A 25782-nucleotide genomic window follows, 5' to 3' on the forward strand; every position below is an offset into this window, starting at 1 on the left:
ACATGTCCACGTGTGGTTGTCACTTTGTGGGGTATTCCAGTCCTTTCCCATTCTGTGGGCGATTCAGGATCAGGCAAGCGTCCCGATCAACTGTCCTCAACTTCAGCTAGAGGGAGTCAGACTCACAGGATAGGTAACTGTGTCCACTGAACCGTAACAATTTCCACCCAAAGTTAAGAAATTAGTCGAGATTATTACCTTCTTCCCGATGGCCTTATCGTCAATTAGTTTCTCAGTGGATTGTAATTTTCACGGATATTACAAGGCTCCATGTGAAACTCCTCAGTAAACATTCCCCACCAAAAGGGAATATGAGTTAGCTTCCTCGAGTTATTGAAGCAGAAGAGTGAGTGGGACAATTTACATTTTAAAACACACAAAAGTTTATTTTTCAAAGCAGGAATGAAATTCAGTGGTCTTATGGGCAGCTAGATTGCAGACTTCCGGTTGCGGCTACGCAGAGCTAAGTCGCATGTTCGGCAGCTCCCGCTTGGAACGGACTTTTGGGCTCTTTTCAGGGCCCCCAACGGCATTTTTTCGACATTTCCCGGCGTGGGAAGAAGACTGCAACATTCCCCCGACAGTGTATGGCTTGGACCAGGAGCAGGGCGACTAAAAAAGTGGTGGTGAAGCCAAAGAAAGTGCGAGGGAAGAAGAGCAAGATGGCGGCGGGCGGGGACCAGGCAGCGTGGATGCAGTGGGCGCAGGAGCAGCAGGAGGTTATCCAGCGCTGCTTCAGGGAGCTCAAAGCAGACCTGCTGGAGCCGATGAAGGCTTCTATTGATAAGCTACTGGAGACCCAGACTGTCCAGGCAGTGGCGATCCGCGAGGTCCGACACAAGATCTCAAATAACGAGGATGAGATCTTGGGCCTAGCGGTAAAGGTGGAGGCGCACGCGGTGCTCCACAAGAAATGGCAGGAACGGTTCGAGGAGATGGAGAATCTGTCGAGGCGGAAGAATCTGCGGATCCTGGGCCTCCCGGAGATGCTGGAGGGGTCGGACGTGGGGGCCTATGTGGTCACCATGTTAAACTCGCTGATGGGAGCGGGGTCCTTCCAGGGGCCCTGAAGCTGGAAGGGGCCATAGAGTGCTGGCGAGGCGGCCCAAGGCTAACGAGCCGCCACGGGCGGTGTTGGTGCGGTTTCATCGGTTCGGTGATCGCAAGTGCTCACTCAGGTGGGCCAAGAAAGAGAGGAGCAGCACGTGGGAGAACATGGAGGTTCGAATATATCAGGACTGGAGCGCGGAGGTGGTGAAGAAGAGGGCCGAGTACAACCGGGCGAAGGCGGTGCTGCATAGGAAGGGGGTGAAGTTTGGCATGCTGCAGCCGGCGCGTCTGTGGGTCACCTACAAGGACCGGCACCATTATTTTGAGTCCCAGAGAAGGCGTGGGCCTTTGTTCAGGCCGAGAAGCCTGAAACTGAGGGTTGGGATGGGGGTCGGGCGTGGGGAAGGTCGGGGATTGTTGTTGTTGTGTTACATTTTGAGGGGGAGTTCTTTGTTCTTGTTTATTTTTGATTTGGTGAGGGTGGTTAGGGTGGGTTGGGCACTGTTTTGGTTGGTTCTGTCGGGTGGGCTCTTGGAGGGGGGCAAGTAAACGGAGTAGGGGGTGGATGGCCGGTAGGGGGGATGGGGCCCAAGACTTTTAAAAGAAGGAAAGGATATCCATAAGATATTAAAGTCAGATTACCTTCACCCCCGCGTGTGTGAGACTCGCTGGCCGAAATATTCCAGCTGTTGCTGCTGGTGGGATCTTCCTGTTCCTCCGACGGTGACCCCAAGTCACGGGTTCCCCGTCAGTGGAGGGTGCAAACACCGGTAAATCCCATTGACAGCAGCGGGACAGGAAGATCCCACCGCCAGCCAATGGTGGGCTGCCCCTACCACCGTAAAACATGCTGGGCGGAGGGGGAAGGGGGGGGGATCCCCGCCCAACCTTATGTCCAAAACAAATCCAATCTTATTCAAGATGTGGAGATGCCGGCGTTGGACTGGGGTGAGCACAGTAAGATGTCTTACAACACCAGGTTAAAGTCCAACAGGTTTGTTTCGATGTCACTAGCTTTCGGAGCGCTGCTCCTTCCTCAGGTGAATGAAGAGGTTTGTTCCAGAAACACATATATAGACGGATTCAAAGATGCCAAACAATGCTTGGAATACGAGCATTAGCAGGTAATTAAATCTTTACAGATCCATAGATGGGGTAACCCCAGGTTAAAGAGGTGTGAATTGTGTCAAAACAGGACAGTTGAATCTTATTCAAGTCATATTCAAATATTTATAGTAAATTTTGGGGGTTGTATAATTAATGGTTACGTGGGAAGCGTTTATTTAAAATTTAATAGAGCCTTTTTGATTCCCCATAATTACTGAAACGATTGTAATGAAAGTGCCTGGTTAATTTCTACAAAATTTTATTTCTAATTTATTCTAGAACACTGGACTTTAGCAACAATTTATGCTGGTAAATTTTGCATAGTCAAAGTATACCATCCAACAATGTAGTAGGATTTGGGGCCTAATATTTCTCTTGTTGGAAATCACCAATTCCTGGCACTTGTTGGGGAAAAATGTTACTTGCTGATTATTAGCCCAAGCCTGAATATTGTTCAGGTGTTGCTGCATGCTGATGAGGACTGCTTCCATACCTGAACTTACAGGACTTCACTGCTGTGGTGAACATTTCACTGAAAGACTTAATGGGTTCCCAGTAGCTGGAGGTTATGGGTTGACATAAGACTAAGAACCATGACTGTTCATGTGAAGAAATCACCACAGCATCATGATGCCCTGCACCCAACCATCCACTCAGACACACACACACAACAGTGAGGGCTACTAGGTATTCAAGTTATTCATGACACAGAAAATATTGAAACTTAATTCCCAAGCCAAGGAGTGAAGCCTCCAGGAACAACAAGGCCGAGACTCCTAAGATATGTGTCTGGGGGAAAGTTATTAATGGTATTTGGCGAAGTCCATGGGCGCGATTCTCCAAAATGGAGGCTAAGTGTTCGCGCCGTCGTGAACACCTTTGCGTTTCACGACGGCGTGAAACGGGTGCAGGGAACTACCGATTCTGGCCCCCACAGGGGGCCAGCACGGCGCTGGAGCGGTTCACGCCGCTCCAGCCTCCCTTCCCAGCGCCAAATGGGCGCCGCGCCAACCCGTGCGTGCGCAGTTGGGCCGCGCCAACCCGCGCATGCGCGGGGGACTTCTTCAGCGCGCCGGCCCCTACGCAACATGGCGTGGGGGTTCAGGGGCCGGCCGCGCAACAAAGTAGGCCCGGGGGGGGGGGGGGGGGTGGTGCTGGGCCGCCAATCGGTGGGCCCTGATCGTGAGCCGACCCCATCGGAGGCCCCACCCCCCCGGGGACGGAGACCCCACAGGCCGCCCCCCCCCCCGGCCCTTCGCGCAGAGTTCCCGCCGGCAGCGACCAGGGGTGGAGGCGCCGGCGGGGCTCTGCCGTTTCCGCGCGGCCGCTCGGCCCATCCGGGCCGGAGAATTGGCGGCCCGGCCACGCCAACCACGCCGGCGCAAATGCCGCCGATTCTCCGCACCTCAGAGAATCGCGCGCCGGCGTCGGGGCAGCGTGCCGCGGTTGTGGTGATTCTCCGGCGCGGGGCTCGGAGAATCGCGACCCGTGTGTTTTGATTTTTGTAATTGTTAAACCTCCTATTTTTTTAATCTGTAAAATTGAGCTGTATTTGAACACTGAGATAAGGGAGCCACAGGAGCTTGCTCAATGGTGGATTTAAGTCGAACTGTATTCCTCGACCCTGACGTTCTTGTGATCCATTGGTATAGGTGTAGAGTGATGGTTTACATTAACTTTTAAGTGAGATTCCCATTCCCCAGTGAGAAATCACGCGGGCGTCGTTTAGCGCTCCTTTTCAAAAACGTGAAGCTGCGGCAATGAGGAGGTGAGTCACCATTTCCATTCTCCAGCATGCAACTCAAGGGCACCGGAGCAGCTGCCCCAGTGCCTGGGGGGAGGTGGGGGGGGGGGGGGTCACGGTACACACCCCTCTGAAGAGTTCGGCTTGGTCAGGCGGCTGAAGCACTCTAGGTCAGGGGTCGCCCCTGGACCGGGAAGGGGGGGGGTGGTGATGGGCTTTGTGTCTGTGAGGTCTTCAAGCCATCTTTAAATATTGTGGAGACCCATAACAGGGGCAACCACAGTTGCAGCCTCTCTGTCCTACCAAATGGTTCCAGGATGGAACCCTGCTGTGGCTTATCTCATAAAAGTCAATTTCACTCCCTTTGACTGTGAGCAGCCTCTAGCTTCACAGCGAAGCTATTTCTACTGAGGAATTAGCCTTGTTAGTTGTGATAGCACTTCACACTCCTCAACTCCCAAGTGCCTCCCCGAGGGCACACCTACCATGTCTCAGACGATTATTAGTGCACAGCATGTCAAGGAAACTTTGAAACCTGAACAGTGGGCCTGAACTCTAGGAGCATCACCACCAGAGAGACAGCTGCCAACAATCAAACACTAAAGAGCTGGGCTTCAGCCCTGGAGATCCTCTCACGGCCAAAGGGTAAGTGTGTGGACCAGGGGAGGGCACCTGACCATGGCCACCTTAATGTTCCCGGCAATGTCTGGGGTCTAGGAGCTCCTGGTGCAGAGCAAAGTTTGCCAGCACAACTGGCTCGCTGGATGGCACACTGAGAGAAGGTGAGACACATAAGGGTGGGGAAGCTTGGGGGGATTTGAGGGTCCCGGATGGAAGACCTAACTGATTGTTGGTCTCTCTACTTCTCCAATTCCTTACAAAATGTTTGCTGGGTGTCCATCCCGCAGCGACTGCCCTCGTGTTGCTGGTGGCAGCCGAGGTGGGCAGATGGCGGAGAAGACAGCAGCGACGATGCAGGCTGGAGGCGGCACCCTATGTGCAGGGGGCCACCGCACACGCTGAAGACCCAGTCACTCATCAGGCTGAGGAGGGACCCAGAGGGGAGGCCAGCGACGGCCCACGGTGCACAGGCGTTGCTGGCCAATCAATGAGATGATGGACAGCAAGTTGTACCTCAGCAGAGAGACAGCGCAGCGGCTGTGCCACATTCTGACAGACATGTCACCCCCATGGAGGAGGAGGACACCTACTCCCGTTGGCCGTGAAGGTGACCTCAGCCCTCAACTTTAATGCACCAAGTTCAACCCAGGGCTCGAGCGGGCACCTGTGTGGCATGTCACAATCTATAGCCCACAGGTGCATCCGGGAGGTCACAGAGCCCTGTATGCCCAGGCATCCAACTATATCACCTTTAACCTGGACCAGGCCCACCAAGATACTGGGATGCAGTATTCCCTGCCATTGCCAGGATGCCCCAGGGGGCGATTGATGGCACGCATGTCACCCTGGGTACACCAGGGCATCAGGGAGTGCCCTTTATTAACAGGAAGGGGTTTCACTCTCTGAATGTTCAGATCATGTGCGACCACCACCTCCCTATCATGCATGTGTGTGCCCGCTACCCAGGGAGTGTGCATAACAGTACATCCTCAGACACTCGGAAGTCCCTGGAGTTTTCGAGGACCACCCCAGGACGATGGGTTGGCTCTTGGGGGACAAGGGTTCCCGCTGAGGTCATGGCTGATGACACCAGTGCGGAGGCTGGAGACCGAGGCTGAGACCCGTTGTAATGAGGCCCATGTAGCCATCTGTGCTCTCACTGAGCGATGCTTCAGACTGATGGAAATGAGGTTCCCCCATCCCCCATTTCTCACCTTCCCCCTTTCCTCTCATTTCCTTCCTTCCTCCCCAATCCGCTCTCCCCCAATCCTCCCTTTCCCTTCAATCCCCCCCCCCCCCCCCACCACCACCACCCCCCATCACACCGCCCGCCCCCTCCACAAATACCCTGTTCCACCATCTCAGGATCTGTGACATCAGCCCAGGGTGATGGGCCTTTGTCGTCCTTGTCAACAGGTCACTATAAAAGGCAGGAGAGTGGTGATAGCTCTGCTGTGAGGAAAGCGCTGGTGCTCCTTTGTTTTGGCTAAAGTCTGACTCCTGTCATTCTGCTGACAGCTGCTCACACCCATCCTCTGAACGGGGTCTGCTTCGGGGGCACTTGATCTTGGACCACTGTGCTGGGGGGTGGGAGTTGATGGGAGCGGAGGGCAAGATGTGGTTGGGGTGCAGGGAGGCCCGTTGCGAAGATTAACGCGACAGAGGCGTTACATTTATCAGGGTTAATGTTTGACATTTGACATTCCCATTCCCCCGAGCTACAGGTAGTGAACAACCCCCAGTGCCCCATCAGTGTTCCTCACTCCTCTTGATCGTTCGTAGTCCAGTGCTACGTCGAGGTGTGTCCCCCGGGTGTACATCAGAGGTGGAGGCAGCCTGCTGCTTTCCATGCCCTGTAACCTTTGATGCCATTTGTGGATGTCCGCCGGAGAGCCTTGTACCGGCTGATTTACCGGTGCCACGGGCGTTTCACTGCCACACTGTTCTGCCTGCTGCCTTTGCAATGTGTTAGGCATTGGGGATTCAGAAGAACTGGAGATTTCCATTGTCTCCTTGGTGGTAGGCCCCGCGGTGGCCTCCAGCGTTTCCTCCTCCCTGATGATGCCCGTTTACCCCTGCGGGACGCCAGAGGACAGTGGGGCAGCTAGACAGAGCTCCAGAGGCCTCTGAGCCGTCTGGCTCTGCCAGTCCTGCCAGATCCCCGTTGTCTGCACTGTGGCGTCGCCGCCCTCAGCAATGCTCCTCAGTGACTGGGCCACGTTCAGTTATTACACCACAACAGCGGCTGCATTTCAGCAATACTTCATTCACTGTGAAGTGCTTTGGGACGACCCAAAGTTGGGAACGGCGCTAGATGAATGTAAGTCATTCTTTCTGAAATGTAGCAAGTGATAAATCAGGGGCTGGATTCTCCATTCCAGCGGCTAAGTGCCGGCCGAAACAGAGAAGTCGTGGGCGTTTTACGATGCCATAATCGGCGACGAACCCTCACCGATTCCGGGACCGGTGAGGGGCTAGCTGCCGCGCCGGGTGAAAATCCCAACTCCCGCGTCGAAAACAGCCGAAGAATGGCTGCATCATAGAGACGTTTTTATCATAGAATTTACAGTGCAGAAGGAGGCCATTCGGCCCATCGAGTCTGCACCGGCTCTTGGAAAGAGCACCCTACCCAAGGTCAACACCTCCACCCTATCCCCACGACCCAGCAACCCCACCCAACACTAAGGGCAATTTTGGACACTAAGGGCAATTTATCACGGCCAATCCACCTAACTTGCACATCTTTGGACTGTGGGAGGAAACCGGAGCACCCGGAGGAAACCCACGTACACACGGGGAGGATGTGCAGACTCCGCACAGACAGTGACCCAAGCCGGAATCAAACCTGGGACCCTGGAGCTGTGAAGCAATTATGAAATTCTATGAAAACTCTAATGCACCTCCATTTGGGGAGGGGCTATTGGTCGTCACACATTCCTTTGTGGTGGGGGATTTTAGTGTACAGGAATTTATTTCTATTGACAAATTCACTCGTAAGGTAAGCTCTGATTTAATATTTTATATCAAGTTTGATACTGTAGGATACAGAAGAAATAAGTAGCATGCTTTCTGATGCCAGTAAACAACAAAGGAGAAAGGATCTCAGATAAGAAATATTGTAGTTGACCAGGGCCCACAGAGTAATATCAACAAACGTCTCTCTCATTTCTTCTTGTCGCCCGCCAGCCTCTTCCCATATCTTAATCCGAAAGAATTCCAGTTGTACGAGGAGGCATCTTTCTCCCTCTTCGCCAGTCCTAACCTAACTGGCCGTGAGTGGAGCTGCCGCAGGATGGCTTCCATTTTGCACAGCTCTCGGCTGAGGGCCTGTTGCTTTGTGAGGAGGTTGTAAAGAGGGTTCTTGGGATTCTGTATCCCGTTCAGGTTCCAAGGTCGAACGGAACAGGGAAAACCTGCTGACCTGTGGAGTTCTTCAGAGTTCACGTGATCAGAGAGGCCAACTATGAAAAACACAAAGGCGTGGCACAGGGTGAAATAAATCCCATTCAAACAGATTCAGTCCTCACATTTATCACAGATTAGGTTGTCCAAATAACACCAAGTTTACCGTGCTGTCAGGGGGCTAGGACCTCACACCCTATATTTTTATAAAGTATCTATATTATATATATATATGTGCAGTCATGGTTAATTTCTAAAAACTGCTCAATGACTTTTTTAAATAGCTGAAGCTATGTCTGAAAGTGACTCTGAACAAAAAAGGCTAAAATAATAATCTTACATTAACACTGCAATGATGTCGCTGTGAAAAGCCCCTAGTCGCCACATTCCAGCGCCCGTTCGGGTACACAGAGGGAGAATTCAGAATGTCCAAATTACCTAACAGCACATCTTTCGGGACTTGTGGGAGGAAACCGGAGCACCCGGAGGAAACCCACGCAGACACAAGGAGAACGTGCAGATTCCACACAGACAGTGACCCAAGCTGGGAATCGAACCTGGGACCCTGGCAGTATGAAGCCATAGTGCTAACCACTATACTACCATGCTGCCCACTATTGGCTATTTGCCTATTTAATAATAATAATCTTTTATTGTCACAAGTATGAAGTTACTGTGAAAAGCCCCTAGTCGCCACATTCCGGCGCCTGTTCGGGTAAGCTGTTACGGGAATTGAACCCGCGCTGCTGGCCTTGTTCTGCATTACAAACCAGCTGTCTAGCCCAATGAGCTAAACCAGCCCATCTAGTTGGCAACATCAGGAAAATTCACACTTTGTTATCTCTGAAGAGACCTTAACACCACAGCCCACCCCTCCCCCCCCCCCCCCAATCTAGGCTGCAAAGACCAAATTCAAAAGGAACTGTACAAATGCAATCTACGTTTCATTACACGTCTCGTGCGTAACTTTGTAATTGGCTATTTAGAGGCTTTGTGAACGGCTTTTATAGAACGAATAGGAGAAGATTGTTCCCCCCAATTGCCAGAGTGGGCTCAGGGTTGCTCCACCTGTGTTCCGTACATCTTTGGATCTCCACTCGTGGCCCACCAACGTAGATGTGTATCAGAAGTCAGGTACAGATGTTTAAGATGGAGCGAGATAGTTTACGAGAGAGTGAGAGAGAGAGAGACTGGCGCTTGAGCATTTGAGAAAGAGTAATGAGTGACTCAGTCATATCCAGACCCTTCTATGAAGGTATGGGCATCAGTATATAATTGCAGGACATGCATGATTGACAGTGCATACATTTGCATCAGAAGATCATGGGTTCATGGTCCCACTCCAGAGACTCGAGTACACAATGTAGACTAACACTCCGAATGCAGTATCGAGGGAGTATAGCTCTGTTGGAGGTGCAATCATTCAGATGAGATTAAACCGAGCTCCGTCTACCCTCTCAAGTTGGGCTTGAATGATCCCATTGCTCTATTTTGAAGCAGAGTATGGAAGATCTCTTTGGTGTACGAGCTAAAATTTATCCCTCAGCCAACATCAATAAGAAATCCGGTGATTTATCTCACTGCAGTTTGTGGGATATTGCTGTGTGCAAAATTGGCTGTCAGCCTTCCCTCAGTGACTACGCTTCAAATGTAAAGCACATTGGGATGCCCCGAGATTGTGAAAGGGGCTGTCGAAATGCAAGTCCGTCCATTTGATGACGAAGGAGGCGTCAAGTTAAAATAGTCACAGAAGGCGAGCTGAGAAATTAGACAAAATTTCTTTACACAAAAGGTTCCAGATCATGGAATTCTTTACTAGAGGGAAAATGGGACAAATACCCCAAACAGAGGAAAAACAGGGCTATGGAGGGATAGCAGGTATTCATTTTGAATTGCGTTAATAAAAAACTGGCACAGACGGGATGGGCTGAATGGGCTCCTTGTGTGAAATGAATACCAATGGGTAAGAGTTAATTCGTGCAATAAACCAAGAAACTTAATAGACTTTAAAGAGCCTAATTTAAACTGTATTTTACAAATGCCTCTTTAGTCAACCATGTTATTCAAACTAATTTCATTCTTCTCATTGATTCTGGCTGGGATTCTCCATTTGGGAGTATGGTGGGCAGGATTCTCCGTTTCCCGATTCCGATTTTGTATTCGCCGATTGGGCGGAGAATTCACTTTTATGACGGAATTAGGGGCGCCGTTGTTTTACGCAGCTTGTGCAGGCTCCACCCCCTCCGAAGCACAATCACCGCAGCACGCACCGCACGCTGTTGAACAGCCACAGGGGGTCACCTGAAGGCCCGATACTCCGCCCCCCCAATGGGCCGAGTTCACGACGGTCCCAGCCGTGCCGGAACCCTGCGTGGCGGCTGCGGACTGTGTCCAGCGTCGCCACAGTCGTGGGGGAGCCGTGCAGTATGGGGGGACTGGTGGGGGGTGGCCAGGGGGTGGCGAGGGGGTGTCCAGGGGGGCACTATCTGGCAGGTCGGGTCCGCGCACGGTCAGCGCCATGTTGTACAGCGCGACCGCTGCAGGTCATCGCCATTTCCCATGCGTGTCACGGACCCGGCAATCATCCGGCTGTTTATTTTGTAGAGGCCGGGCGTTTTACATGGCGGGGCTGCTAGCCCCTCACCGGTCGGAGGATAGGCGAGGGGGCAGTGCCATTTTTTCCCACGTAAAAAGCCACGAATCCTCCGGACATAGCCTCGAAATCGGAGAATCGGGCCCACTGTTTATGTCGGAGCTGAATAGCGTGCAATTCGCGTTGCTATTGGATTCATTCAGCGATTCGGGAAGTACATATGGGCTAGCACTCTACCCATGTAAATTGAGAAAAATGTCCATTCCCGCTGCCGTCTGATTCGTTGGGGCCGGAATTAGCGCTGAAGATCCTGACAGGCTGGAGCTGCTTCCAAGCGTTTCACTCCCCATACACTCTCATTGCAGCCAAGCAGATGGCATATACTGCAGCAATGGCGGTCTGAGCCAGTCCACCCCGATCTCGAGGGGGACACCCCGAATCCACGGTCTTGGCACTAAGTCGCTCCCTGCTGCCCCTCCCGGCCCAGGTAGCCACCACCCCAGCAAGCCTGACACTTTTGGAGAGTATTTGAGAGTTCTCTTACCTTCTCGTTCCCCCTCAACAGCCATAGTGCCCAAGCCCCACCTCTAAAAACTTGCACCAATTTGCGGCTGCTTGTCTTCCGCCTGAGAGTGCCGGGGCATCGCGGAGCATGAAGTGCCCAACCTGCTAATGATATGTAAATCCATGCAAATGACGGTTTTACATTTGTCCATCAGCGCGGGCCGCAGACTTCGATAATGCCGTCAGGGACTGGAGCATGGCGACAGAATCGGCTCTGGGAGAAAATCGCGATTTTTCCATTGCGCGCTAACCTCCACCCCGTCGCAATTCTCACTGCCAGCGTCGCGAGGCGGAGAATTCAATCCTCTGTCCGAAGTGACTACAATCGCTTATTAGATTTCAAATCTTGATAAGAAGAATGAATCTCATGATTTTTCAAAGCAACATTTGACTGTATTGCCTGACCGTCAATCCTCAAAGGGAATTTATTTCAGCAATCAGTCATCGTTGGAATGTAAGATGTAGACCAGGATCAATGACAGTGTTAACAGCGCAATCATCAAATGCCAGGAAAGCTGTCCAGGAGCCAGTCAACCTGTGCTGCATAGTCCATGGCTCTCCAATCACAGCTCACTAACTCTGATATGTTCCTGAAGTCAAAAACAGATGTAAGATGGAGGGAGAATGTGTGAGAAAAAGGGAGGGAGAGAGATTGACACTTGAGCCTTTAAGAAAAAAGTAGCGAGTGATTCAATCATACCCACACACATCTATAAAAGTATATGCATCTGTACTAGCACAGAAGTGTATTCATCAATGCATGCATACAAAACACATATAGGTACCTGTTTTTTTTCCCAATTAAGGGGCAATTTAGTGTGGTCAATCCACCTAGCCTGCATACCCTTGGGTTGAGACCCATGCAGACACAGGGATATTGCGCAAACTCCACACGGACAGTGACCCTGGGCCAAGATCTAACCCGGGTCCTTGGCACCGTGAGACAGCAATGCTAACCACCCGGCCACCCCGTATGTGCCTGCAGAAGGATTTGGATAGGTTAGGTGAATGGGCTAGGGTCTGGCAGATGGAATTCAATATTGCCAAGTGTGAGGCTATTCATTTTGGGAGGAATAACAGCAGAATGGATTATTATTTAAACGGTAAGATGTTGAAACATGCTGCTGTGCAGAGGGACCTGGGTGTGCTGGTGCACGAGTCGCAAAAAGTTGGTGTGCAGGTGCAACAGGTGATTAAGAAGGCTAATCGAGTTTTGTCTTTCATTGCTAGAGGGATGGAGTTCAAGACTAGGGAGGTTATGCTGCAATTGTATAGGGTGTTGGTGAGGCCGCATCTGGAGTATTGTGTTCAGTTTTGGTCTCCTTACCTGAGAAAGGACATATTGGCACTGGAGGGAGTGCAGAGGAGATTCACTAGGTTGATCCCAGAGTTGAGGGGATTAGATTATGACGAGAGGTTGAGTACACTGGGACTGTACTCATTGGAGTTCAGAAGGATGCGGGGGGATCTTATTGAGACAGATAAAATTATGAAGGGAATTGATAGGATAGATGCGGGCAGGTTGTTTCCACTGGTCGGGGAAAGCAGAACTAGGGGGCATAGCCTCAAAATAAGGGGAGGTAGATTTAGGACGGAGTGTAGGAGGAACTTCTTCACCCAAAGGGTTGTGAATCTCTGGAATTCCTTGCCCAGTGAAGCAGTTGAGGCTCCTTCTTTAAACGTCTTTAAGAAAAAGATAGATACCTTTCTAAAGAATAAAGGGATTCGGGGATATGGTGTACGGGCCGGAGAGTGGAGCTGAGTCCACAAAGATCAGCCATGATCTCATTAAATGGCGGAGCAGGCTCGAGGGGCCAGATGGCCTACTTCTGTTCCTAGTTCTTATGTTCTTATGTATTGTATTAGCATGGAAACATTGTCACCTGTTTCAATTTCTGGGTGGGCGCATGATGAAGCACACCAGCTACTTGGTGGTGATGTGGCTGCGCGACCCCAATGATTCGTCAATTCCTTTGACTGTGGAACTGATTGCGTGGCCCACCATCCAACCGGTCCAGAGCTAAAAAGACAGCCGGCTTCCGAAGTCCTGATCTGCTTAATAAGAGATGCTGACAGATTCAAACAGGCAGCTGCTTTGGGCACCCGTTTTCCGGTTGTTGGCTGCATCGTTGGGTTTGACGGAATGGTATTTCGAGGCCCTTACTCACTCAGAGATTCAGTCTCACTTCTGCTCGGCAAAGAAGAAAAATAAATTTGCAGCACAAAATCTCGCGCAGTATTAACCGTACCTGCAAACTGTGGACTGTGGATTGTCACATCCCTGTCCAAGGGGCTTCCTAGTTGTCCGTCAAAGAAGAGGATGGGCAGGAATAGCAGGAGTGTCCTCATCCTGGGGATCGTGGTAGAACACTGGCAAACTGCAAGAGAAAGTGAGTGTTGGTCATTGCTTCAAGGGAATTATTACCTTCATTCAATAATTCAGCACTTGATTTGTAGGGAGATGGAGTTCACTGGGTTTGCGAATCTGTGCGTCTGCAATCCGAAACTTTGACTTGATTCATTTCTGGAGTGCGTCTCGTGGAAGTGAGTGGGTGGTAGTGGATGAAAGTGTTGATCAGCAGGGTTTCTGCCCTTTGTTCTCTGAGCAACATAAAAGGCAACTCACTCCAAACCCGCACAGATTTATCGACAGAGATCTTAAACAAATATACCTAGCCATGATTACTGCTTGATTACTGCTTGCTTCATGCAGTCTGGTGGCGAGATTTGAAATGATCACATTATGAAGAATCTGACCCGTGCAGTGCCCCCCACCGAGAATATCTTGGATTCAATAATCTTGCATTTTTATTTCCAATCCCCACAAATAACAAAAGTGTGGATCAGAGTCTGATCAGAATGGGCTGAAGCGGGGGTAGGATGGACACTCGGCAAGCTTGGCAATGGAGCGAATAAGTGGTCAGATACTCATCTCAGGGACAAATATGGTGGTGAGCGGGTTTTGCTCTGCCTCAGTTGTCAAGTGGCTCAGGAATAGGAGCTCCGTTGGGGAGAACTCTGCAAAGAGGTTGACTCCCCATTGTTTAGTTGGAGGAAATCGCTGCTGCTTCAGCCGGCGGACAAGCAGGGACAAACTGTGAGAGGTGATGGCGAGATAGACCTTTTCCTTAACAAACAGCTATTTCCATTTTTTTAGTACAAGGACCCATTCACCATCACACAGCCTCCTTCAGATGGAAGAGGGTGGCAATCAGACGTATAGCCCAGACAACATTCCTGCCAACTTTTCACCCCTGGTGCTGACCAAGAAGCTAGCTGACTTGCATAAGCCTTTTCGACTGGTCAGCAAACAAGGTACTCCGGTCCCAATCTTCCAGAAAGAGGCACTGTGCCCCCCACACAGCCCCCCCCCCCCACTACCCCCACTCCCCAATGCTTTATGCCTCCCATCTCTTCCAGAACTTAACGATGAGCTGATTAAACAGCTAAAACATCCGGATTAAGTTGGTAAACTTCAAATAACGTTCATCCTGTTCCTCGTACTGTTGGTGACTGCAGTAAACACCAGTTCCTCGGGGCAGCAGGGTGGTGCAGTGGGTTAGCCCTGCAGCCTCACGGCGCCGAGGTCCCAGGTTCGATCCCAGCTCTGGGTCACTGTCCGTGTGGAGTTTACACATTCTCCCCGTGTCTGCGTGGGTTTCACCCCCACAACCCAAAGATGTGCAGGGTAGGTGGATTGGCCACGCTAAATTGCCCCTTAATTGGAAAGAAATGAATTGGGTACTCTAAAATTAAAAAAAAAAACACCAGCTCCTCATGCAAATGATGAAAGGCATTTGACATTTAACTGAGACAGTTCCTAAATGATGCAAGGGCACTGACTGAGCTACACTACTTGTAAAGGTCATTCTCCAACCACGCAGCCTTTATTCTCCGACGACCAGGGATGGGAATGCAACGCACCGGTTTTAAGTAGACATTTTTACAAAGAATCATTTGCGCGGGGTCGGCTGTGGTGGTCGCCTTGTGTCGTGAGTTTGCCGCCCCGATGTTTCTGTTATGATGGAGTGACGCAAGGCAAGTCGGCGCCTGCGCCATTTCCTTTGTTGAGAAAGGCAGTGAAGAGCCAAGGTCCAGAGTGTAGGACAAGACTGAAAATAGAATCAGAATCATAGAATTTACAGTGCAGAAGGAGGCCATTCGGCCCATCGAGTCTGCACCGGCTCTTTGAAAGAGCACCCTACCCAAGCCCACACCTCCACCCTATCCCCATAACCCAGTAACGCCACCCAACACTAAGGGCAATTTTGGACACTAAGGGCAAATTTAACATGGCCAATCCACCTAACCTGCACATCTTTGGACTGTGGGAGGAAACCGGAGCACCCGGAGGAAACCCACACACACACACGGGGAGAACGTGCAGACTCCGCACAGACAGTGACCCAAGCCGGGAATCGAACCTGGGACACTGGACCTGTGAAGCAATTGTGCTAACCACCATGCTACCGTGACGAAGAGACAAGTGAGTGAAATGATTATGGGCCAGTAAGAAGCCTGTAAATTGTTGGCCTATGGATTAACTGGGGAGTCCCACAGTTCTGAGCTGGTGGAAAAGATTTATGACATGATTCACTGAGCAGGGATGACTCACTGAGCGTGGGGTTGGGGGTGGCGGGGGTGGGGGTGGGGGTGGGTGGGGGGGAGATAACACGTATAGAATGATGTCTATAGAGCTTTGCAACAGTGAAGTGAAACTTCACAGGAGCAATGATTAAACTATAATTAGCAAAATAAAGAGAGGATAGGTGGTGATAGAGAAAACAAAGAGCCAGATTCGAGTTGCTTCTTTATTATCATCGACAGGACAGTCATTCCAGCATGACATCATCAACTTCTCTGAATCAACTTTACATATGGTCTGCTTTTGCCAGCATTTGTAAAGGATTTGTCACTCTGGTCAAAGCAATGCAGCAAACACTTTGCAAAATAGTCAGTTACCAGGGAGTGGATGCTAGTATATTTACTGCCTTCCTCCCCCTCCACCCGCCCCTCCCCCCCCCCCCCCCCCCCCACGCCCCCACCCCCATTGCTTCCAATAGCGTTTTCTCGTACACGACATTCCTCCTCAAACTATTTTGGCTTTGTCAGTTTTGCAGCACGCGTGTGAATGTGTGTGAATTCACATGGGCGTACGTTTTTGCTTGCAACAAACGGGACTTTCTTATCAGAGGAGCAATCAGGACAGGCGTTGACCATTCGGCCCCTCAAACCTAGTCTGCCTCTCAGTTAGTCCAAGCCCATATTACAGACCCCTATTTACCTTTGTATGAATAATCTTGCGTTTGCCCAAGTACCTTTGCTTTAAAAATAAACCGCTCCTGATCGATTTTGCTTTGCTGAAAATATTCAAATAACTGAATTGAGAGGGAGGCGCAGTGGTTAGCACGGCTGACTCACAGCACCAGGGACCCGAGTTCAATTCCAATCTTGGGAACTGTCTGTGCGGAGTCTGCACATTCTCCCAGTGACTACGTGGGTTTCCTCCGGGTGCTCCGGTTTCCTCCCACAGTCCAAAGATGTGCAGGTTAGGTGGATTGGCCATGCTAAATTGCCCCTTAGTGTCCGGAAGGTTAGGTGGGCTTACGGGGATTGTTGGGGGGGGGGGGGGTAGTGGCCCCCTCCAGCACTGTAGTGATTGCATGATTCTATGAATTATTGGCCATTCCTTTAATGAAGGAATTCTGGAGGTATTAAATTTACTGGTACAACACAGTACAGGAATTACCTGGAGAACAATCTTCAAAAGAAGGTCTCAACGTTGGTGAACTGATATTCAAGAATTACTTCTAGATAGTGACCATCATTTGTCACTGTTGAAACCTTCCACTTGTTTGTATTCCACCTCGTCACACCAACACTTCCTCTATTTCTTTAATGAAGGGCTCTTTCAGGGGTGCCGTTTCACAGACTGTAAAAACATGAAAAGCATCACAAACTCAACCTAATTCCTCTTCTCATCCATGCGTTCCTCCCAGCCATCGTCCCTAAACAAAGGAGAGGGAGAAAGAGACTTGGCTGATGTCGGTGCTCCCCTGACTCCAGGGACATCGGCCTAATTGCAGCCGCCCAACCGTTACGCTGGCTCGAGTTAGTAAACTGTGGACAAACAAATGCGGAATTGACCTGCCGTTCTGTGTGACTCCAGGTGGCCAAATCTCGTGGAGAAAATTAAGAGGTGGCCTGCCACAGGGGTACGGGCAGGGATAAGGTGATGATACCAGAGCTGTGAGAGCATGGGGGGTGGGGGATGCTACCAGAGCTGCGGGTGTGGGGTGGGGGGCTTGGTGAACTTGGTGAACAAGAGGAAATCTGGTACTGTGCATGGTGGGAAAGATTTAAAGGTCCATATTATGGATAACCAGTATCCCAGCACTGTGAAGTCCAGGTCACAGTGGATGATCCTGTAAAATAATAATAATCTTTTTTTATTATAGTCACAAGTAGGCTTGCATTACAATAGCAGTGAAGTTACTGTGAAAATCCCCTCGTCGCCACATTCCGGCACCTGTTCAGGTACACAGAGGGGGAATTCAGAATGTCAAATTCATCTAACAAGCACGTCTTTCGGGACATGCGGGAGGAAACTGGAGCACCCGGAGGAAACCCATGCAGACACGGGGGGGGGGGGGGGGGACATGCAGACTCCGCACAGACAGTGACCCAAGCAGGAATCGAACCCGCGACCCTGGCGCTGTTTAGTAACAGTGCTAACCACTGTGCTACCGTGCCGCCGGTAATATAAAATAAAGGACCCTAGCATGATTAGTACCTTAACACAAGGTAGAACAGACGCACTTGAGTTTAACATGCATTTGTTAATGTTGTTGCTAGTTAGGTTAATTCCTCTAATTTTACAGAGGAGGCACTGTGCTGGAATTTCAACAATATTCTAAATAAAATGTCACCTTTCTAACCTCTGCAACAAAGCCAAAAAAGGTTGAGGCGGAATGCCATGTCCAAGGAAGGGTTGTAAGAATCAAAGGAGAGAAAGAAGATTATACCAGTAAGAGCATCCATTCCCTTGTACCCGATCATTTTGTCCTTTTACAGTGCTCGGAAAAGAGTAACAAATTTTACTCAGCCGCTGGCAAAAGGAGGGCGTCTATTAAGTTGATTCAGAGCATCCGACGATTTATTTCATCCTCTGCTCATGTTAAACGCTTTTGTGCAGTTAATGATTGAAATTTCTGGAGTAATCACTTCTGTAAATAGTACTGGAAAATCAGAAATCTTCAAAAGAAAACTACCTTCCCTACCGAGGTTAAACACGAGGCATTACTTCAGGGTGGGGTAAATCTGAGCTGGGGTAAGTGCCCCCATCAACAAGATGAAAAAGACAAGTTTATATTGAGAAAACGATGCAAATCGGAAATACGTACCGAGAGTTGGGCTGTTGGAACGGTCAGCTTTCTCGAAGAATCTGCGAGAGCTCTCAACCTCTTGCGTCGGGGTGTGCTATCACAGATGGGTCGCTGGTGTGGGTAAGATTGCTGAGCACAGAGACCCTTTTCCTCTGATCGAGCTAAAGGGTCCCTGCTTTGGACAGGCACACTGGCTGTCTCTCTCGCTTTCTGTTTCACGCAGGGTCCATGCTGAGTGCCTGGGTTGCTGCATTTGAAATTCACTCCAACTTCCCTCCAGCCCCTTTTATACAATTAGCCACCCACGTCACTGCACAAGCTCCAGTTTGTGAGTTTCATTGAATTGAGCAGCTTTGAGTCAGACCTGTCATAGCTCCAGGTTGAGGGTGGGAGGGTGCAGAAATTCAGTCCTCCCCCCACCCCCCACTCCATCAGTCCAGTTGATTGGCTGTGTCTGCAGAAATCACTTGGCAGTGCCTGATTATCTGTATCAACGGAGAAACCGGACATTCTCCCGGAAAAAAAAAACCAAAGCATTGCTCGAGAATTCTGAGATTCCACTGATGGCGTTTTAAAATTCAAAATAAGAGCAAAATATTACTTGCTCCTCCGGTGGAACATAGCAGCTCATAAATAAGAATGCAAGAATAAGGAGCCAGTGCAAGGGTCACTCAGCCTTCAAGCCCGCTCTGCGCCATTCAGTATGACCATGGCTGATCTTCCACCTCAATTCCACTTGCCCAAGCGATCCCGAATCCTGTTAAATCCCTAAATAACCAAACGCCTATCAAAGGGCTCCACCTTCCCAAAACTGTGCCCAATGAATTTTTAAATAAAAGCTGGGACGAATCAACAGATCTCCACAGCATCTGTGTGTCATAATATACACCAGTATATTATGGTGCTGACACACACGCACACACACTGATGGACAGGCAGTGGGCCCAATCAGCATACACAACATCGCAGCCAATCACCAGTGAGAGCACACGCACTATAAAGACAGGGGACAGGAGAGTTCCTGCTCATTCTAGTAGCAGCTAGCTAGGAGCACAAAGCTCACAGACTGCAACACAGACATTCACCATGTGCTGAGTGCATCACCTGGTTAGGACTAGGCAAGGGTCAATAGTTAAAGCTGGTATTGCATTTACCCACAGTTCAAGTATGTTAATATAGTTAACCTTATAATAAAATAGAGTTGCACCACTTCCACTGTTGGTGACCTGTTTGTGATCCAGAACACCCAACACATCACTGTGGGCAGAGAAACGGGACTAATGTTTCGGGTCCTTCGTCGGAAGAAGTCAGCAGTCCTGAGGAAAGGTCAGATTGGACGCAGAAGGTTGGGTGGGATTTTGCAGTCGGCATCACCGACGTTGGTCCCCCCCGCCTGGCGCCCCTTGCAGCGGGTTCCCTGGCGGTGGGGCAAGAGAGCCATGCAAAACACTGCAGCTTTCAGCAGGACTGGGAAGATCCCAACAGCAGCCAATGTCTCGCTGCATCCGTCACGGGAAAACCTGTCACAAGAAGGCCGTAAACCCCCTTCCGTTGATCCGAGTTCTCTCTCCGGAGATGCCGTGGAGATGAGCTGAGTATTTCCAGCACTTTCTGTTTTTCTTTCAGATTTCCAGCACATGAGGTATCAGTCCATACCTCAGCAAAGCTTCCTCTTCCCACTTGATTTTCCGCTCCCCACCCTTTCCTTGTAACTGGTGTCCAGAGGCCAATATTAGCAATGTTACTGCACCCTCTGCTGAGGCTAGCTAATTCAGTACAGATCTGAAAGAGCCTGGGACCTTGGCAGCAACAATCTGCAATTTTACTGTCCCCCCCCGTGTGACATTATGATAAATGTACAGAACTGTAAGGGTTAATGTTATGTCCAAATCAATCACGAGAGGGAGCTAGATATAGAACTATATAAAACATCAATACTAAGCCTTGTGGGTGAGAGGTTGAGGAGAAAACCAGAAGACAGACTGTAGGAACGATAGTGTAAGAGAGGGCAGAATGATGGCGCAGTGGGTTAGCCCTGCTGCCTCAAGGCGCCGAGGTCCCAGGTTCGATCCCGGCTCTGGGTCATTGTCCGTTTGGAGTTTGGACATTCTCCCTGTGTTTGATTGGGTTTCGCCCCCACAACCCAAAGATGTGCAGGATAGGTGGATTGAACACGCTAAATTGCCCCTTAATTGGAAAAAAGTGAATTGAGTACACTAAATTTATTTTAAAAATAGATAGTGTAAGAGAGAGCAGATCACAGTTAATCTATTAGCGTAGAGATTAGTCGTAGATGAGTGTAGATTGTACGTTTCTTATTAACTGTTTATTATCCAGGAGTAAGTGTCAAATCCAATTAAGTAGTGTAAATAAATCTTTAGCTTTGTTGAATATAAAAGCTGTTTATGGCCTTTGTGAACACTACGCCAACCATCCTAAGATTAGAAGCACAAAGAACACCACACCCCGAATGGAGGGAAGCATTTCAGAGGGCTCGACAAAGAGGACAGTGAAACCAAAGCACAAGGACAGGGAGGTGGAACAGAGAGGTAGAATGGTAAAATGAAGGGGGTGATTGTGGGAAGGTCTCGTTGGGAGAGCGACGTCGAAAGGCTGAAGCTGGTGGGTCACAAATCCAGGCGGCAAAAGCAGAGTAGCTGTTCGAAGAGTCCTGAGAAACCACGGGCAAGATATTGAGATAAGCTCACTAAATAGAAGCAATTTAGCAACAGGTAAACTAGTGGAACCCTAAATGTAAAACAGGAAGCACTGAAAGTACAAACTGAGAATGGATACCATCTGATTGCTCCTATTTTCTGTTGGGTTATAAACTCCTCCCAGCAAAGGCCAAACAATAGTTTTCCAGACTGTTATTGATCTCTGGCAGAGCTCTTCACTACTCTTCCTCCTAGCTCGTGGTTCCATGAACCCTCACCACTCCATCCCAATCTCCTCCCTGAGTTTCAGCCTCTTAATCCAATGGGTTGAACTTTACCTGCCCTCTGGTGGCAGAAGTGAAGGTGGGAAAGGGAAGATGGGTGATGTTGGGGGGGGGGGGGGGGTAGGAATTGACAGGAATTTAAGGGAATAGGCCAATAGGAAAACCTCCAGGCATGTTTCCCCGGGAAGTGGATGTCAGCATTCCGCACATAGTGGGGGGAGACAATTTAAATAGTTACGGCCTTGCTTAGATTAATTTTTCCAGTGATATAGCATCCCCGCACTCCGGGGGAGGCCTCCAGTTCCACTGGGGCAGCCTTCTTGCAGCTGTTCTGGGGCCCATCCATGCCAGAGTGTCCATCCTCAAAGAGGGCATGGGCTGAGAGGCGCCCGCTGTGGCCCCAACAATCGAACTGGAAAGGTTTATCCCACCAAATCAAGGGGCCTGCCACCATCCCCCCCTCAAAAACATTTTGCGTCTCCATGTTGAGATGCCCTTGCCCCCCCCAGCGCCTACCCCAGCAGTGCTTAACTCTTCTGCTGGGACTGCTGAAGTTCTAGAGCTGCCAGACCTGTGATTAGGCCAGCAGCCTACCCACAGACCCTTAATCAGACATGCGGGGCCGAGGCCGCCTCAAGAGAAAGCGCTCCAATGGTTTGGCTCCCAGCAAGTGTGGGCCTGGGACCACCATTAGGCCCCAATGTTAGGGTCCCGAAGCCTCTGGGGACACTCTGCCCTAGATTTTACTCCCTTGTCCAATTTTTACACAATTAAACCACAATTCTTGAGATACGCTTGACCAATTTGAAGGTTTCTCACCCTCCAGCATCAAGCATCGCTTTACCATGTCATCGCTCCACCATTGCCAGTCCCCACTGTGTTTTACCAGAACAATGTTCCACCAATCGTCATCTTCCCTATCAACCAAACTTACTTCGAACAACCTTTCTCTTTAACCCAACTTGTTTTCCTCACATTAAAGCTGATGCTATGAAAACCTACCTGGGTCCAAGGTCTGTCTGTCTTTTTGTGGGTTCTGTGGGACACCACATATCAGACCCCATTCAGTTCCCCTGTTTGACCTCTTCTTCCATTGTTTTGACAACTGTGTGCAGTAGAAAGAATTCATGTTAAATTAGTAACTATATAGAGCTGGGTTCTCCAGTCCCCCAGCCGTGTGTTTCTTGGTGGCATGCTGTTTGCTGGTGGCCGGATTCTCTTCTCCTGCTGCTTGTCAATGGGTTTTCCCATTGAAGCCACCCCATGCCATTGGGAAACTCCATGGACGAGGGGGGCAGTGCCAACGGGAAAAGAGAATTCCAAGGACCAGAGATTTTCAGCCACAGTCTACATCATCAGTGATGTAAGCTCACAAGACAACAAAACATGGAGAGAGATAGTTCTATGTAGAGCCTTGTGGTAGACTGTATTGTAAATAGTATAGTGTTTAATAAAACGTTGGGTTTACCAAGAGCATTGCCTCCAGCATTATCTGTCGGCTGTGTTTACTGGCAACATGCGCAGTTATTAGCTGTCGCCATCTTTATAGGGGGCAATGTGCAGCAGAGCGCATTTGCGGTCATCACTGTCCCTGTCAGCAGGAGGAGAGGATGTTGTGAATTTCTATCCTGGACTGATAGTGATGGATCTTTTACAGGGGGGGTTGAAAGGGAAGAATTTGGAGAAGGGAAAGTGAAATATTTTCCTTGCGGGATATTTCACTGCAGTCATGGTGTTCAGTAATTCTAAACTCTGTCTCTCTGTCCCAGTAATGTAAATGGATTGTAGGTTGCTGTGAGTGCTAGACTACACTGCTTCTTATTTTCCCCGCTTCTGTTGTTCTCGCAGTAACACCACTGGAATCCTGCGCATGCGCAGATGGGGATGGACAGCCATTTTGAGCGGCCATATTGCTTTGGCAGGAAACACAGTGTTATTTGTAAGTCCAGACCACATCGAAGACCCACAAAAAACAATAACAGACTGTGTTAGTGCCATTTCCTACTTTCTTTGAGAGTGAAGACAGGGCTTCAGTTTAATGCCTCATTTGCAAGATACTGTCGCCCATTTGCCAGGCATTCTGTTTATTGTAGGGCCTAAGTGAAAGGCCACGTTTTCTGTAAAAAAAAAACCCACAAAATTCAAACAAAAATAGGAAAGAAGGTAAAGTAAGCTATGAAGTAGCCATCTTATAGTGCCAGAGAGAGAGTTTCGAAATATGGGGATGTTTTAATGTCAGATTTGACTTATTTGTAACATTCTTGCTTCTAAATCAGAAGATTGAACCATCTAAGCTGATGCTTCAGTGAACAGGATGGGGGATGGTCTGATAACAAACTATTCCCCCCCCCCCCCCCATTCCGTCCCAAGCACGCCCTCTTCCCCCTGCCGCCATGGTGTGCTTTGCGAATGGTGGAGGCAGCCCAACATTGGCCAGCAGTGAGATCTCCCAATCCCGCTGCTGCCAATGGGGTTTCCCGTTGTTTGCACCCTCCGCCGCATTGTTGTCAATGGGACCAGAAGATCCTGTGGGCTGGCACGCCCGGAAAACCCCACCCTCCAAGATTGTAAACGTCCTTGATGGGGTGAACATAAAGAAGGTGTGTCCACTAGTGGGGGAGACCAAAACCTGGAGCCATAAATGTAAGATGGTTACTGATAAATTCCAACAGAGAATTCAGGAGAAAGCTCTGTTCCCGGAGAGTGTTGAGAAGGTGGAACCTGCTACCACAAGGCGGTCATTGAGGTGTCTGGTATAGATACATTCTGGGGGGGGGGGGGGGGGAGAAAGGGTCAGAAGGTCATGCTAATAGAGTAAGGTGAAGAGACAAGGCGGCGACGCCCAAGTGAAACATAAACATAGGCATGGATCAGTTGGGTCGAATGGCCTATTTCTGTGCTGGAATATTTGCCTGCTCCATCATTCTGACTTTGAGGATGGAGGGAGAAGGCTAGGAATTTGCGAGGAGTGTGTAAGGCCACACCTCCTCCTGTAGACTTACCGAAGGAAGACTAATTCATCCCCCAATCACCAGTCCTGCCACGTGGTTTGAAAATACGTCAACAGACAAAAGCAGTTCACAAAAACTCACAGAATGAAAGAAGACACACGTTGGCACCTCCAGCTTTGAACATTCCAATATTTCAGTAAAGATGTCTCTCCTCCCCCAGACTGCTAAAAGAAAATTGATTTCTTCCATATTATTGTAGCACTTGGAATATTGCGCACAATTCTGGTCGCCACACTACCAGAAGGATGTGGAGGTTTTGGAGAGGGTGCAGAGGAGGTTTACCAGGATGTTGCCTGGTCTGGAGGGTGTTAGCTATGCGGAGAGGCTGAATAGACTCGGACTGTTTTCATTAGAAAGACGGAGGTTGAGGGGTGACCTGATAGAGGTCTACAAGATTATAAGAGGCATGGATAGAGTGGATGGGCAGGCATTCTTTCCCAGGGTGGAGGGGTGAGTCACCAGGGGGCATGGGTTTAAGGTCCATCGGGCCAAGTTTAAAGGAGATGTGCGAGACAGTTGTTTTACACAGAGGGTGGTGAGTGCCTGGAACGCGTTGCCAGGGGAGGTTGTGGAAGCAGATACATTAACGGTGTTCAAAAGGCATCTTGACAAATACATGGGCAGTGTGGGAAGAGGGAATCGGCACAAGGAAGTGCTGAGGGTTTTGGCAAAGGCTGGTATCATGACCGGTACAGGCTTGGACAGCCGAGGGTCCTGTTCCTGTGCTATAATGTTCTTTGTTCTTAATGTGCCTCAGACTGGCAGCACCTTGCTTTTGAGTTTCTTGTACAGAACACTGCAATAACCCTATCATCCCAGGAAGAAAGATAAACACTAAGTTGACCAGTTCTAATCTGAGTGCACATGTATGTCATGTAGCAATCCAACATTATTACCTGGCAGCAATTATGCCTGATGAACCAATCCTTCAGGCTACCTGCCTTTTGATTTGGGTGGAGAATCTACAATAGGCAACTGTTTCCTGACCACAGTTGAGCACCTCATTCTTCCAAATCAAACTTACAAACTGAAAACCTGGATTGATAATGTTATGATGTCAGGACCCTTCCTGTTGCTTCCCTTATTTTCCATTTCTTTTACTTTGTCGTCAACATTTTGATCCACGGATATTTAATCTCAATGGGCATTTACCTTTAAATCAAGCAGAGGAAATGAGGAACTCAAAAGTTGAAAAATAGTGCACTGTGCTATTGGAGATTTAACTTTTGAACAGCAGAACTCGGAGAGATCGGAGGGATTTGGTTCAATTGTTTGGCTGGTGGCCAATCAATTGGCCAAAGGCTCTATTCTGCCAGGCGACAGGCGGTGATTGGGTCCTACCCATGCAGAATGGTCTTCCGAGG

General features: G+C 49.6%; 1 long non-coding RNA gene across 1 annotated transcript; it reads right to left on the reverse strand.

Annotated features, from left to right (window-relative positions):
- Nucleotides 1-7526: 7526 nt before the first annotated feature.
- On the reverse strand, nt 7527-18747 carry LOC140393509 (uncharacterized). Its single transcript, XR_011935634.1, has 4 exons — nt 18485-18747; nt 16831-17013; nt 13331-13459; nt 7527-7983 (listed from the first exon to the last, which is right to left on the reverse strand). It is a non-coding gene; the product is annotated as an uncharacterized lncRNA (long non-coding RNA).
- Nucleotides 18748-25782: the final 7035 nt, after the last annotated feature.

The sequence above is a fragment of the Scyliorhinus torazame genome, chromosome 17, assembly GCF_047496885.1.
Source record: "Scyliorhinus torazame isolate Kashiwa2021f chromosome 17, sScyTor2.1, whole genome shotgun sequence".
In the NCBI taxonomy this organism is placed as follows: Eukaryota; Metazoa; Chordata; class Chondrichthyes; order Carcharhiniformes; family Scyliorhinidae; genus Scyliorhinus; species Scyliorhinus torazame.